At 48.6% G+C, this 16846-nt stretch overlaps 1 protein-coding gene and 1 long non-coding RNA gene across 2 annotated transcripts in view; one reads left to right on the top strand and one right to left on the bottom strand.

The window, feature by feature from the left end:
- The window catches only part of SH3RF3 (SH3 domain containing ring finger 3), a 361651-nt gene that overhangs the window by 298648 nt on the left and 46157 nt on the right, over positions 1 to 16846 (bottom strand). The gene's annotated exons all lie outside the window — the stretch shown is intronic.
- Positions 1215 to 16590, top strand: LOC114199398 (uncharacterized). The gene is made up of 4 exons (XR_003607281.2): positions 1215 to 1389; positions 9804 to 9871; positions 10130 to 10250; positions 16202 to 16590. It is a non-coding gene; the product is annotated as an uncharacterized LOC114199398 (long non-coding RNA).

Below are 16846 nucleotides of genomic sequence, written 5' to 3'. Positions count from 1 at the left end.
ATTCTTTATTTAATCAGATACACAGCTTACTCTAATGATTACCATATACCAGAATTATCCAGAAATAATAATTGTAGCTCATAAAAACGAACCTCTGTAAACAGACCTCTCTGTTTACACTCAATGACAGGATAATTATAAAACACGGCGCTCCGTCTTCTCTCACCATTGCACCCTCGTCCCCCCGTTTTCCACCCTCTGTAACCTCACACAGCCACAGCACCCCTCCTCAGAGAAGCACATCCAGCCCCACAGCCTTTCCTCCAGCTGGGGCAGGCCAGGCCCCGCCTCGGGCACCTGAGGGCTCATGTGGGACTCTCACCTCCGGAGAAGGCGGAGCCCAGCCACACAGGTGTGCCAAGCTCGATTTCAGCCACGAAACAGACTTACTAACCCAAATGCAAGCTGGGCAGAAGGTGTTAAGAATGATCTCGATTAACTTTGGTGCTGGTACAGGGACAGACCTGCAAGAATTAAGTGACCCTGGGTCTCTCCTGCCACAAATCCCCTAGTTCGTGACATGTTCAGAACACCCCTCGAGTCCCTGGAACAACCCTGGACACAGGGCAGAATTCCCAGGCCGGGAGGGCCTGTTGCCCTCCCATTCACGCACTCTGGCTCATGAAATTCCCAGAGAGTGGCCACAGAGCCTGAAGGGCAGCCTCGGAGTCCAGGTGAGAGTCCCCCAGTGGTCCCCGCTACCGGCTGGCCTTCAAGCACTTTAAAGTATGATCATCTCAGTATTCCACGGAGCTGAGAGAAACACACATCTGCTTTTTTCTTTTAAGTGAACAAATAATGCAGAACCTTCCATTGGTTTCTGTGGAAAAACAGGACATAGAGACCCCTTGAGCTGGAGGGTCGGACAGTGGCGGGACACGCATACACAGAGCTTCTGCCCGCCCAGGGAAACGCTGCTGGGGGCACAGTGCAGAGGCGGGCGGCCCTCATGACCAACAAGCAAGCAAGGCATCCAGACACGAGGCAACAGCGCTGCTGAGCTTTGAAGAGAGTGCATTCCGTGAAGGTGTCTGAGAAACTCACGGCAGACACGTGGCCGCTCTCGCCCACGGCAGACACGTGCCCTGCTCCACCCCAAAAGTTATTTTCGTGAGTGTACACGGTCACATAAGCTGCTCTACTTTAAAGGTTAGGCTTTGCGTATCATTTAATTGGAATGTAATAAAGCCTTAGTTTGGTCCCATTTCCAATTTGGAGAAAATACAGGGACTTGAGAAACAAGTTAATGACCGGATCAAACAAGGGCAAGTCACCTGCTGGCAGGCGCTGGCAGGGTCTCTGCAAACGGTTCTGGTTGTCACCAAAGAGGCAGGTGGTGCAAACGGCATCTCGAGGGTGGAGGCAGGGAGAGAAGACACCACCCAAACGGTAAGTCGAACGCATCTAGTCAGGGCTTCACATCAGGAAATCTCAGATGATGGAAGGCCCCTGGAACAGCTGAAATGCAGTCACCGGAGAATTCCCCTTCAGGCTCTCTTTTAAAAGGTTTCAGGACCCTGCCTACACTAGACCTGAAAGCAGGGGACGCTCCAGGCTTGTGGGGCCATGATGGGGCTTGCCGTCCACAGAAGGGCTCGGGGTGACCCTGTGAGGTCCAGGAGGAGGGAGCTGCCTTCCTCCCTCCACTCCACCAGCTGTGATTGCATCCCCTTATTCTGTCCTGTGAGGGTGGGCAAGGGGCGGAGGTGGCCACCCTCTCTGAATGACCACTGGGCCAAGCGAGCCTCTCAGGGACCATCTCCATGCCTGCTGTGAGCCCCGCAGTAACAAACCTAGCCAGGCCTCAATGCAAATCCAAATGTGGCCCGCAGTCATTGCTTGTGTCCCCCATTTTCTTGGGAAGTATAACCAATGACTTTCTTTAAAACAGCTGCCTCTCAACCGACATTCTTTTCTGACTCCATGTGCCTTGGTACTGATTTTAAACCTGTTAGACAAATCGGTGGGATGTTGCTGGCTTAGCAGCACTGGACAGAATTCTCTTAGGAGGGCATGATTGTCCCTCTAAGGAACATGAAGTCATCTGCTGGGAAGGCAGCATTTATGCTGGCTTCCCAAGGCACCAGCATGCACGCCCCTGTTTACACCCCACTGTGGTTGTGCCCTCTGAGCAGTGTGCTCAGAAGCTCAGAAGCTCTGCAGGGTGAGCTGAGGAAGAGGTAAACAGATACTCTCACTCACGAGATCCACACGTAGAGAGGCTGGACCTGCTGCCGTTCAGCTGGTCCCACCTGCCTCCGGGGTCTCTCTGTCCCCAGGGCCATTCCCCACTCCCTCCCACCATCCGTCCCCAACGGCCTGGGCAACAGAGCTGGGAGGCTGCGTTGGCCACACAGCCCTGCACCAAGCCACGGGGTGCCCCCAGACTGTGACGGTCTGCAGGACCCCATGGCAAATAGAAAACCCCAGGAGAGAGACCACCAACAAGGAAAAGGCTTTTCTCCTCTTCTTTGCTCTGGGCCCTGAAGGGCCTGGTGATGGAGCAGATAATGTGGGGACGAGAAGCGGCGCCCAGAACTGAGCACTAGAGCAGATGAGGTGAGCAGGATGCCAGGGCAGGCTGTCAGGGAGGGGCTCCCCACTTTGTCAGGGCAACTGCCCCACAGTCTCTTTAAAGAGAGATGCTGTTTCTCAGCCTTGGCACCAGGGACATTTCTCTGTGGTAGGGTCTGTCATATGCACTGGAGGATGCTCAGCAAACTTCCCCCCCCTTAGCTGTCTTCAGACATTGCCAAATGTCCCCTGCAAGGCACACACTGAGAGCCAGTGAGGCAGTCCATCGGGCCCCTTCCTCCCTGCACACCCCAAGCTGAGTTTTATTTTTAGATTATTCATCACATGGACTTTTTTTTCTTTTAAGATTTTATTTTTATTTACTTGACAGAGAGAGACACAGCGAGAGAGGGAACACAACAGGGAGAGTGGAAGAGGGAGAAGCAGGCTTCCCGCCAAGCAGGGAGCTCGATGCAGGGCTCGATCCCAGGACCCTGGGATCATGACCTGAGCCAAAGGCAGACGCTCAATGACTGAGCCACCCAGGCAGACTTTTAAAGTAATCCCTGCCTTGCACTGTTGGGAATTTATTCTTTAGGGGCATAAATTTTACTGCCGTGTACACTTACTACAGGTGTAATCTCAGGGTTTAGACTGTGGCTTTGTTTTGTTTTTTCATTTAAACACATGCAGTCAATGCCATTTACAGTCCCTGAGGTTCCTGCTGTCCCTGGCATCTAGAAGGGACCTCCGAGTGTGCTGGTCATGGAGAGAGAGCAAATGCCAGCCACCGGGCACCACGTTCCAGAGACTGCCTGCCCGCCCAGAAAACCAACAGGGGTGCTGCTGCGGAGTCCAGCTGCAGGGCAGCCACATTAGAGGCCTGCTCCTCACTAACCACAGGCCCAACTCCACGAAAAGGTTCTACCTTCTAGATCGCAAATAACTGAGGCCACCAGGGGCCACCTACCTAACCTGGGGGACCCAGTGCAAGGCGCAAGTGCAGGGCCTGTATGCACACAGCAGGCAAAGGCTCTTCCTTTCTTCTGTGATCACTCTCCTCCTTGTTCCAGGGTTTTTTACACACTTTTTCATGCTGGCTTCCCAAGCAGGAGACCCAGGCAGGGCCAGCACTGGGACACTAACCGCAGCCTCTACGCACCCGTGCCCAGGCTCAGAGGATGTTTGTCGGGGCTCACCTACCCCAGGACTGTGGCCCCACAAGTCAGGAGTCAGACCATAAGCAGTGGTGCGGTCCACCATGCTGAGCCCTGGTTTTCTGTCTTCCTCGGCCTCAGTGGGCCTGGGAAGGGTGTGAGGTGCAGCTCCCCCGGCCCCTGCTGGGGCAAACCTTGCACCCACCAGGATCTACTCTAGTCACTGTGCCCAGACCTGAGCCATGCAGTTCAGGGCACAGCCTGTGATCACAAAACAGCATTACTTCTGCAGCTGCAAGCCCAGGTCCTATGCACATTGTCCAAATCTAGTTCCACTGCCTGAGCCACCCTACAGGCAGACAAGCCAGGGCCTTCTCTGCACATGTTTCAAGCAGCTGGTCCCAGATACTCTCCAAACAGACTAGATAGGAATGTCTGCTCCCCTCTCCCCAACAGGGCCCCAGGGGAGAACAGAGGTGCAGGAACCATGCTCAGGGCTGGAGGCTGCATGCCCAAGATGAAACGACAGTGAATGTCAGGGACAGGACCCAGGCCACGGTGAAATGCCAAGCTAGAGGGGGAGGATGAGCTAGCTGTGAGCCAGCCCCAGCAGGCCAGGGAGGCTAGGGGCCTAGGAAGGGCAGGAGAGCACCCCCAGGCAGGGGACAGTCTCGACCATCATCCCCTCTCAGAGGTGCCCTGTGATGGTCTCAGGGACTGACCATCCCAAATGCCACCTGACACAACTTCTAGGGATTCCAGAGAGCCAGCTCTGCCTAACTGACCAGCTGTGTGACCCTGAGTGAGACTTGACCCCTCTTGGCCTCTATTCCTCATTCCACAAAGGAGGCTTTGAAGGAAATGACCTAGAGACACTTCCTGTAGACCCTAACGATAACATGGATTCCAGCTATTGAAAAACACACAGACCTACAGACCAGCAAACGGCAACCTGTCTGCATAAGTTTCTAGTGTCAGTTTCTCGAAGGTCCACAAGATGGGACAGGTCGCCTGGCCCTTTACACTGTGGGACGGGCATCAGGTAACAAGGCCAGTCAACACCCAAAGCTGGAAGGGCAATTAGAGAAATCTTCCAAATATCTGGACTTACTCCATTCCAGAATGAAGTGATGACAAAAAGCAGGTATTTTAAATTGGAAGAGTAATTCTAAAAGGCCGATAGCCCACAGGAGGCCCAAAAGCTATTTTTAAACACCTTATCAGAAGTCCAGGTCAAATAAGCACTAAAAAAACCCCACAAAAATAGTAAGTCCTCAGAAAAATAAAACGCAAAAGCTGAGCTATCTGGCACATAGTCAGAGGCTGCCTGCAGGGAAAGAGGCATCTTTCCAGAAAACGACCTAAAAATAGCTCCAAAGAGAGAAATCCACCATGTATGCCAGCATTAGGTGTAAATGGGAACTTAATTAAACAGGTCTCCAAAGAACGTGGGTTTCCCAAATAAAACAGACAGCTCTTTAAATGCCCAGGCCGGGGAGGGGTGGGGACACACAGTGGCTGGGTGCTTGGAGCCAACAGCAGACACTGCAGTCTGCAGGGCTAGGGTTGTCCTGGGACTGGGGGCGGGAGGGGATGCTCAGCTGAGTCCCGGGTTCCTCACTGACACCCCCCCCCGGGGCACGGGAGGACACCTGCAGCCTGGCACACGTCCCCCACTTACAGAGGCTCTCCTTACCTCTCGGCCTCCTGAACACTGGAGGGAGGGGGCAGATGAAGACATCTGTTATTTACCTATTCCTGTCTCCAAAGAGCTTCCCTCACTTCACAGAGAACCAAATTCGCCTTCTTTTTTAACCATCTGCCAGCTGCAGATACATTTGTAAAGTACTTCCCTTTTCAGTCAAGGAGCCAAAATCTCAGGGTTCCTTTTAAAAATCGGTTCACTTTTTCCTTTTCACTCCCCTGCTTCTACAAAGCTGCATGCCTTCAAATCTGCAGCGGGGATCCCAGAGATGGGCCACGTCTTTCCCCTGCCTTCTCATACCACAGACTCCTCTTCGTTCTCCCTCTCTTGCACTTTTCCTTCTTTTCCTTTCCAACTCGCATTTAAAAAAAAAAAAAAAAGAGTCTGTAGTAAGTAAGCAAGAAATCCTCTGTTTAGCATCCAGAGCTCTGTGAACTCCTGTTCTCATTGGCCTGACTGCCATACTCTGGGCACTCAATACTAGGAAGTATCTCCCACATGCCAAGCAGTCTTTGGGGTGGAGAGGAGAAAGCACACCACCTGGCCTAATGATACATCAGCTCCAGTATTTACTAAGCACACACTGTTTCCAGTGTGAAAGATAACACAGCACAGGCCTCAGTGTGCAGGCACAGCCTCACTCAGCACAGCCCTCTGCTGAGGGGATGCCCCACACCCTTAAACTTGGCCCTTCACTAGCTGCTGGATTGGATACCCTTCTTCCTCAGACTCACGCAGACCCGGGCATATCAGTGTGCTTTTCCATTACAAGTAGCTGTGACAGGCCTGCCATCAGTCGACAGCTCAGCCAAGAACTATGGCCGCTGGGGAGGTCAGGTGGCACCAGAATGGACCACCAGGAAAAAAGCACACCTGCCCCTCACAAGCCAGGAGGGGATGGCAGGGTGTGGAGCCAGCCAGGGGAGAGGGGTCATGGAGGGCCTAGCGCAGGGTGGTGGTTCACAACTACAAAGGCAAACGGGGGTCTGGGAGTATGGGAAGTTGGGAAGGGGTGCATCCAAGGGAGATCCTAGCCTGGGCTTTCAAAAGTCCTGCCAGAGGTGAGAGGTACAGGAACCAGCATCTCCTGGTTTATATATCACCTGTGCTTTGCAGCTGACTGATGCCGAGTTCCCAAACGAGGTCTGTGATAAAAGCACTTGAGCCACACTTTAGGAATTCCATGGACTGCAAGAGTGTGGGCAAGTTTGGGGGCGGTTCACCAACAGCGACTATCCATGACTCTAGTGTCCTGCGGAATTCTTATTAGAATATCCTGACATACAGACTTGGCATATTGCGTCCATGCACAGGCAGAACAAACTGTTCTAAAGCTTTCGGTGTTTATTTTTGGGCATCATGCACTCATCTGATGCACCAGAACATGGTCTTTGGACTCTACATTGCCCATAATTGTTCACTGGCCAGGAAAACTTGGGAAAGTCTTGTGATCAAACCCTGAGTTGGACCCAGGTCTGGTAAGGAGTTAATGAAGCTGTGTAGGACACGTTCTTTCCAAGGGACTCAGCATTATGCCAGTATTTTCCCTTTGTCAGCTAGTTGTCATGTGAGAAAAAGGATGACTTCGTTCTCAAAATGAGGAGTGTATATTCATTTTTCTTTTTCTTTTTTAAAGATTTTATTTATTTATCTGACAGAGAGAGACACAGCGAGAGAGGGAACACAAGCAGGGGCAGTGGGAGAGGGAGAAGCAGGCTTCCCCCCAAGCAGGGAGCCCGATGTGGAGCTCGATCCCAGGACTCTGGGATCATGACCTGAGCCGAAGGCAGACACTTAATGACTGAGCCACCCACGTGCCCCTATATTCATTTTTCTATACAATCATTAAAAATAAAGGTAGAGGTAGGAACAACCCAAGTGCCCATCCATGATGAATGGATGAACAAAATGTGGTATACCTGTGCAATGGTACTCACACTTAAAAGGGAATGAAGTACCGATTCACGCTACAATGGATGAGCCTCGAAAACCTTACGTTGAGTGAAAGAAGCCAGTCACTAAAGGCCACATGCTATGTGACCCCATTCATCTGAAAGCCCAGAGGAAGCGCTGTTGCTCAGGGCTGGGGTGAGGGGTAGAGGTGCGGGGTGGAGTGGCAATACAGGGCGTGGGGTATCCTCCTGAGGTGATGGAAATGTTCTATACTGATGGTGGTGATGGTTGCCCATGTCTTTATCTACACTAAAACCACTTCGAATGTGCCAATTTCACAACCACCCCCTTCTTTTGGTGTCAAGAAAGGACCTTCCCGACCACTTCTCTAAGAACACCCCCCCCACTTTTCCCTTCAAGTGGCACGTCACTGTCCTTCCTCCTACCCTGTCCATGGCACACAGGGACCTCCTCCCCTCTCATCTGCAACCTGGCCTTGCCTTCTCCCCACTCATTTACAGATTATCTAGGGCTGCTTTTCTGCCCCCGCCCAGAGCTTAGACTATATGTGGCCCACAAAGCTTAAAATAGTTACTATGTGGTCTTTCACAGTTCTTACTGACTCCTGTAATGTATTAAATCAATTATTACAGTTAACTGGAGTTATCTCCCCCAAACAAAACTGTTTGTTTCCAGTGGGCAAAATATCACAACATTCTTTATATTTTTCTGAATATATTTTATATTTATGTATAGCATATAGTGCTTTGCATACCATTAAACGTTTAATCAAATACTTTCCAAACTGGACACTCTAAAAATTACTAATTTGAGCCTTGGTCTTGCGTGTTAAACCTGTTGGTTACCCCATCTCATGTGTGTCAGGTCATTTGACTTAAAAAGGAAGAGAGATGCCAGACACCCAGTGAATATTTTTTTTTAACAATTTGCGGGTAATTTTCAGTGCACACAGGCTGTGGGACTAAAGTGAAGAAAAATTCGCCCTAAGTCACCGCAACATAATTAGGTGCAATGGGAGTTTGGTAATTTACCCATCCCCATTAACAATCTGTTCTCTCAGGTGCTACACAACTCCATAGGAAAAAGAATCAACATTTTGGAAGTTACAACCCATCAGCCACAACCCATAAAAATAAGATGCCAATCTGATTGTAATAGTGGGAAAGAAGATTTTCATCACGGTTTTTGTTAACACTCACATACACAGAATTATGCCACCTGATTGCAGGAAAGTTTAAAGCAACATCACTCACGATGTCAAGAAGCACTTGGAAGTCTTCTCGCCTGTTTAGTTCTGCGAACTTCCTTTATCATAAGCAATGGACAGATTTGTTAAAGAAACATTCTGGCGCCATTTCACACAACTACAGTTTTGTTCCCAACTTCACAGAGGCATCCATTATGCAGTTATGTGCAGAGAGAATGATCTCCAGCCTTATGCCAACTGCTGGATGCACCTGAGAATGTGGTCTTTTGTCACTGTCATCTTGACAACAACCCCGACACGCATTGCAAAGCAGGTATCACTTTGGGGGAATTCATAAAAGACACACCTCCTAGAAGCTCCAGATACATAGCTCACAGTGATGCAAACATAAAAGCTATTTTTACTGGGCTTTTAATTTCAACTTTGATTATTTAATAAGACATGAAATTGATATATTTCCAAGGTGTGTGTGTATATATATATATATATATATATATATATACATATACTTATGATAAGCTACGAAGTCATCTGGTGGGGAAGTATAAAAAATGGAGAATACAGATACAAATAATATAATGCTTTTTATTTTGCTAAATAAAACTTTTTGTGGGGAGAATTATAATCTGATCAAGATAGTCATTTTTCTCCAAGAGGTACAACACAGAAAGTCAAAAGGGTTGAACACAAAAATTCACCTGCTGTGGGGTGATGAGGTATCAGATGGAGACTGACGATTAAAAGCACACACTTGCCGCCAAGCCCTCTCACCACCAGGTAACTCCAGATCACTCCTGGCCAGGCCTCACACCATGTCACCTGAGGCTTCTCTCTCACCATGGGATATCGTAGGCAGCATTTTCCATCCCAGGAGAAACACAATACGGTCCACGAGGAGCTTCTGCGGGCAGGGCCACAGAAGCTCTCCCCCCAGATGTGAGCCTGCAAATGTTTCCAGTGGAGCACTCCGGTCCCTGTTCCAGTCACAGCTTGCATTCTCCCTCACATCTGGTCTTGAGGAAGTTGGAGGCTGCTGGTACAGAGCTGCCTCCTTCCCTCTGAAGAAGCTTCTACTTTTTAGCCTGAAAGGAGCACTTTAAACATACTTTCAGATTCCTTTATTAAATAAAAAAATGCTAGAATAAATGTCAGCTGCCATACAGTGCCCCAGAAAAGAAAACACTCTCCCCCTTTCAGTTATACTTAAAGCAGCAGCCTAGAAAGTAGGAACAATTTTTTATTCTGTTCATGGTTATCAATAAATAACCAAGTTCTAATATTTTGCTTTTGCAATGGTGTCTCTCAGGACGTCTCAAGAGTCACATGGACAAAGGCGCCATATGATGTGATGGAGAAAATCTCAAGCGGACTCAGGTACCTCGTGCTTAATCGTGCCCTCGGCAGTGCAGGACAAGGGGGCCTCATTCTCACCACACAGACTTGTCTGGCTCTCCTTTCCACATGTGGTCGTGGTGACGGGGGCTGCTGTCTCTCTGGACCTGGTCTTTCATCTGGATGATGAGCCAAGTCCACGGAGCAGAAGCCCCAGGCAAAGTGTCACACGCTGTCCAGCCCCGATGCGAGTATGGCCCTTGGTGTCCTAGCCAGACAGTTTTTCTTCTCTGCCTCCAGATCTTACAGGAAGAAGAGCACGGACATCAGCTGGTGGCAGGCGAAGACTGTGATGCTGGCAGCAGGAAAGCCTTGCTGGGCCCAGGGAACAGGTCTGGTCTCAGGAGGTCCCTCCACCACTGTAAGTCACGCACGGTTCTCCCATTCATCAGAGCTCGAAGGGCCCTGCAGGGAGCACGTGGCTGCAAGCAGAGACCCCTCCCTGCCTTCATGGGGGTGCCATCTCCACCTGAGGAGGTGAAATGAGTGGAGGGAGTCCCCCGTGTTGCACCCGTGCTGCAGTGGGCACATATGTAATATATGTTTACATGTATGTAGCCTCAAGTACCATCTTGAGTTTTTTTTTTTAAGATTTTATTTTATTTATTTGACAGAGAGATAGAGAGAGAGCACAAGTAAGCAGAGAGGCAGGCAGAGAGGGAGAAGCAGGCTCTCTGCTGAGCAGGGAGCCCGACGCGGGGCTCGATCCCAGGACCCCAGGATCATGACCTGAGCCAAAGGCAGCCGCTTAACCGACTGAGCCATCCAGGCGCCCCCCCATCTTGAGTTTTTCTACCCAATGTAAATTTTCAAAAGTCTAGAACAAAACACTTCACTGTCTCAGACTAAATAGAGGCCACTCAGTGAGTTAAATCAGTATGGTGAACTTCTTTAATTGAGCAATCACTGGAATTTCAAGTAGATTTTTACAACTCAACCTCTCAGATAAAACGTAAACTGACGCCTTTGGGAATAATTTGCCATAATGACAAAGAAATGGCACACACGGAGGGGACTGGTGTCCTATCTGTCCTCTTTCATCGTGCAGCTCTGAAGCCCAGCATAGAGTGTAGCCAAGCTGCTCAGTAAATAGTGCTCACCGATCCGACAGGCCAGCCCGGCGCTTCCAGGCAGCCCAATGCCAAGGCCGGGCCCAGTTCGGCCTGTGGGAGCCGCACAAACCTGCCAAGTCCAGAAACAGGGGAGGCAGGTCAGTGGCCTCTGGGCTCCCATCCAGATCCAACATTCTTTTATGTTGTAAAATAAGTAGACCCACAGAATCACACATTTACTAAAAATAAAACTAAACTCTGGCCCAATGGCTGGCAAAGCAAGACAGTTGCTAAATTAGTAGGCTGAATATAATGCAAGTAATATTGGACAGGGGCCTTTCTTTCCCACACCCTCCCAAATCCTTACAAATGTGTAGTCAGGAAAGTGTTCACCTCAATGTTGTAGGTAGGTTCTGTTCTGAGGGGAAGAGCTAATAAGATAGATCTCCCGAACTGACATCACAGGATTCTCTCTCCCAATCTAAAACCCCATTCAATATGAACTGTCTTTTTCTACGTTTGATGGCAAGGAGATATTTGTTTTAGCAGTTGTTGGAAATGTTAAACACAAATGAGTTTCTTTTTAAGGATTTTATTTATTTGACAGAGAGACACAGCGAGAGAGGGAACACAAGCAGGGGGAGTGGGAGAGGGAGAAGCAGGCCTCCCGCCGAGCAGGGAGCCTTATGTGGGGCTCCATCCCAGGACTCTGGGATCATGACCTGAGCTGAAGGCAGACACTTAACGACTGAGCCACCCAGGCGCCCCCACAAATGAGTTTCTAAATCCATCTGAATGACTGGCCCTAGGTACTCGTATTTCACATACAATTTGCACTTGCATCGAGCAGTCCAGCAAATTCACTTGGTAGCAAAGAGCATACACTCTAACGCCTCACTCCCTGCATTCAAATCCCAGCTCTACTTCTTAGTGCTGTGTGACTTCACCTAAGTTACTCAACCTCTCTGTGCCACAGAGTCCTCATCTGTAGGGTGGAGGTGATGGCAGTCCCTCCTTCTAGGACTGCTATAGGGACTGTGTGATTTTATTCTATGCAAACACTAAGAAGGCACTAAGCACTCCGGTTACCATCATCTTTGTCCCAACCAGGCAAAAGTCTAAGTCTCAGTAATGACATTTTCAACCACTAGGAAAATTACTGAAAGGCACACGCCAAGGATGCAGAGACACTGCCTGCCCTCCTCTGAAGTTAAAATCACTCTGGGAATGCAAAACACAGGCGACGACACTAGGTTAAGTGTACAAAACAGCCACCCCAGTGACTAAGGGGCTAGAAACCACAACAAGAATGGCACCGAAATGTGCTCACAACAGCCAAGGCCAGGCCACCACTGGCCGGCCACAGGGGCATGGAGCCAGCCTAACAGAACCAGGGGAAAAATGACTAACGGCAGAACAACAGAGCGTGTCTACACTCACGAGTGACTTGGCCGCTTGCAGGAGCACAAGAATGCCTTTAAGGAGGAGACGCCGTCTCCCCATTTCTTCCACTGTAGTACAGAAGGTTAATTGTAACATTATAAATGTGCCAATTTAATCAGCTAAAATCACAATATAAAATCCTGGATGAGTCTTGTTTGTGTCAAATGTTTTAAGTTCCCACTTCCTGTCCAGAACGCTTCTCTTCTGCCTTGCTGTGTTCCTGGTGAACTAACGTGAACTAGGAGTGTCCTTGACTGTCCCAGGCAGGGCCTGGCTTGGGCTTCCTTGCCGTGCCCCGGGGGCAGGAAAACCAACTGCTGCCCCAAGACACCGGGGACTCCGCCCCCCACTCCTCATGACGTCTGCACCGCTCAAGAGGTTCTGGACTCAAGTAAATGTGATGTCCTCTGTTTATTTTGTTACATTAATTTGTCTCTTCAGATTAAGGATTTAAAACAAGACTTTTTATTTAAGTTCCCAAAGAAAACAAACACAGCTGTCTTCACTCTTCTCTGAAGCTCTAACAATCCAATCTTTTTTTGTTTAAAAAAAATGCACACACACTGAACCCATCTCATAAGGGATTTTATTCACATCGATTCAGAAAGAACTGTTTACCTGCAGCATGTCCCTGTCAAATTATTCTGGTCAATATACAGAAAAATAATCACCATTCAAGTCCTGACAGGAGAACTTTCAGCAATCAGAAAAAAACATTCCAGATGCAGTCCAAAGTGTCTACCGATGCGTATGTTCTACTCTACTCACATTTTATTATCTTGATGTCTTGATGGCATAACTGAGACCCAAATGAAGGAAATGGAAGAACACAAACATCAGAGAAGGGGGTCCCCTATTTTAACCACAGGCTGGTTCAGCCACAACATGGGGACAACATATTACTCAGAGGCACCCACAGTTTTCTTCATGTTTTCCTCGTGGAAATAAGTGGGAAATATAAACATTGTTTCAGGCTCTCTGTTGTTTGAGGAGGCCACTCTCCCCAGCACCTGCCTCAGTGACAAACACCAGCTTCTGCCTGAGTTCTGGACAGCTACTCGACTGACTCATTGGGCGTGGCAGACAATTTCTTGAACTCCCAAACTCAGCAAACCCAACCAGTGAGCCCTGCTGGGGCAAAAACCCCACACACTCAGTGGGAGAAGAAGGTGCTGCCTCCAGGCGGCAAAGAGGGGGATCCAGCCTAGTGTGGGATGTGGGTTAGGGGCTGGCTCGCTCTCTCTAGGGAAGCCTGTGAAGGCACAGGAGCCCCCCAGGATGGGGTGTAGGTGAGTGAACAACCCGGGAAGGAGGGAGCCTGAGGCTGAGCCACGGTTTATAGCCCCCACCTCCCACTTGGGCCCAGGCTGGACAGGGGGTGGAGCCCTGAGCCAGGGCAGCTGGGAGACCAGCAGCCCCCCAGGGTCCCACTGCCAGGGACACAGGTGCACTGGCTATGTCTGCCTTCATCTCTTGAAACACTGCCGTTCTGTGCTTCATCCTGCAAAGAAACTATAGGCCTTTGTGTGAAAAATGTCTATTTTTATGAATAGGGATAAGAACCTGCTCATTTAAAGAGATGGGTGTGGGGGGAGAGAGTTTAATAATGGTTAGACCAGTCCAAGAGTCTCCCAGAACTCCCAAGGGAGAGAGCAGAACTTCAGACCACACTAGAAGGAGATCTAGATCTACCCAAGCACCACAGCCAGGAGCCAACTGAGGCAGGCCCAGCAGCAGACAGAGCACGCACGTGAGAAGGTGCTCAAGAAGCACAGGACACCACCAGGCAGCCTCAAATACACACACCACACCCAGGGAGAGACTGTGGCATCCAGGGCAGCACCCCGGGCTCGACACACGTTGTGCCATTTAACCCCACTGAAGACTGCTACATCTCCTTTCTGTATCTGAGAAAAACTGAACTTCCAAAATACTGAGGAGCTCACCTACAGCTCGTAAGTCAGGACTGGGATTCCAGAACACACGTGGCCCTGTGGGACAGCAGTGACTGGGTATGGGCCCTTGGCTCCACTCCTTATTAGCATTATTAGCACTATGACCTTGGACAGGTAATTTAACCTCTCTGGGTCTTACCTCCTTATCTGTAAAGTGGATAAATTATTTCTGACCTGACAGAGCTCTTGTAAGGATCAAATACTCTATGTAGAAATGTACTGGGAGGTTGCATAGGTTCTGTTTTTGTTTTGAAGGGTAAATGTTGCATTTTGACAAAGAAAATGAATGAGCAGACAGGCAGGAGAGGAAGACGTTAATTTCTAGGTTCTTCTCTTAAAAAAAAAATGGGGCGCCTGGGTGGCTAAGTCGTTAAGCGTCTGCCTTCGTCTCAGGTCATGATCCCAGGGTCCTGGGATCGAGCCCCGCGTCGAGCTCCCTGCTCGGCGGGAAGCCTGCTTCTCCGTCTCCCACTGCCCCTGCTTGTGTTCCCTCTCTCGCTCTTTCTCTGTCAAATAAATAAATAAAATCTAAAAAAAAAAAAAAAAAGTAAAACTGAATTGGGAAGAGCTGGTGTGGAACTCAAATGTTCTTTGCTGATTTACACACAAAAGGCACAGCCTTCAAAAGGCCCTTGAAACCTCTCCAGGCTCCAATTTCCTCATCTTTAATGTGTGGGTGTTGAACTGTACCACATATGCCTAGATACAGGGCAAAGCTGTGTTTCCAAAATCACCAAGCAGCAAGTGAGGAGCCACCTTCCTTTGGGCTTCCTACTCAGACTCTCACAGTGGAAAGCACTCTACCATTGACTTTGTTAGCAAAACCAAAGGTCTATTTGGAGGAAACACACAAGACTGAGACTAACTCAGTCAACAGTGGTCTCAGGATGTGCTTTGTGAGAATAGTGATAGAAGGGACAAAGTTAACACAGAGTCAGTAATGAACCTGAAAGGAATGGTCCACATTCCAAGCACTAGTTGATATTATAAACAGTCCTTTAAAGATCACTTTAAAAAAAAGGAAGAAGCAGCAAACTGTTCCAGTGTTGGGTGAATCAGTCATTGTGGCTCAGAATAAAAATGATTAAAGAGTACATCCTGAATTGGGTGGATGACGCAAGAAGGGTGCATGTGTGAGGTACAAGGAGTTCAAGTATGGTATGCAGGATGTGAGGTTCGTGGGGTGTCTGCTCACCAGGTCAGCACCCCACCCTCTCCCCAACCGAGTCGTTGCATCTGTGCTCAGCTCTTCCTGAAGTGAGGACATACACCCAGGTTTTCTTGCTCCTGATGACTCTGCCCTTCTCCCACCCCACCCTGCACCTCCATTTTGAAAAACTGGGAAGAGAACAGACATATATACTGGCGCCTACTATGGGCCAGATGCTGGGAGAAGTGCTTTCAGGTAACTCATCTCACTGAAGGCCCATGACAGCTCTGCAGGATAGTAATTTGGTCAGGGGGCCACACAGGAAGTAAGTAATGGAACACGCATTCAAACCCAGGTCTTCCTAAACCCCCAAGCCCCCCTCAGTGAAATCTAGAGCTGCACTGTCCAACACACCCATCAGCCACATTAGCTCCTACACACATGAGATGGGACTGTCTGAACTGAGATGTGAAGTAAGGGTAAAACAGACCCCACGTATTGAAGACTTAATTCAAAAAAGGAATGCAAAATACCACATCAATAATTTTTATGTTCATTATATGCTGAAATGATAAAAATTTGGATATACTGGATTAAGTAAGATACACTATTAAAATTAATTTCTGTTTCTTTTTGCTTTTTTTAACGGTACTAGCAAATTTAAAACTATATACATCATTTTTGTGGCTTACATTGGATTTCTTTTGGGCAGCACTGATCTAGAACACTAGAATGAAGAGTCTCAATCAAGCCTTTGCAAAGTACCATCCTGTTAAAAGAGCCACAATGCAAGGAGCAGCCAGGAGTCTGATACCAGATGGGATTAGAAGTTCTTGACCAGTGATGTTCTTTACCCCTCTGTATCCTACTATCATTTTGTTTTGTTTTGTTTTTCAAACTTCCCAGAGGTTCCATATGGTGCAATTTTATAAATAAATGAAAAAATTCATTTGAAAAAAGAAAAGAAAATGTGTCCCACAACTCAGCCCTGCTTAAGGATAACATGCTCTGAAACCAGTTAGGAGACCCAAAAAAGCATCTGCCATAATAAAGCCACCAGTGGCAAAAATTCATGGGAAATTTCTGAATTATTTTCTGAAACATGAGGATGAAAGAATATTTTTAAAGTAATATAATTATATGTGTTTCTAGTATGTATAATGAAATAAACAAAATACTAGAAGTGGATATTTGAGTATTTCATTTACATTCCCAGAAACTGGGGCGCCTGGGTGGCTCAGTCATTAAGCATCTGCCTTCGGCTCAGGTCATGATCCCGGGGTCCTGGGATTGAGCCCCGCATTGGGCTCCCTGTTCAGCAGGAAGCCTGCTTCTCCCTCTCCCACTCCCCCTGCTT

This window comes from Eumetopias jubatus, unplaced genomic scaffold (assembly GCF_037043125.1).
Source record: "Eumetopias jubatus isolate StellerSeaLion01/CBP00866 unplaced genomic scaffold, mEumJub1_p1.0 scaffold_9, whole genome shotgun sequence".
Lineage (NCBI taxonomy): Eukaryota > Metazoa > Chordata > Mammalia > Carnivora > Otariidae > Eumetopias > Eumetopias jubatus.
The sequence above is the reverse complement of the archived record's forward strand: the minus strand, read 5'-3'. Positions and strand labels throughout refer to the sequence as shown.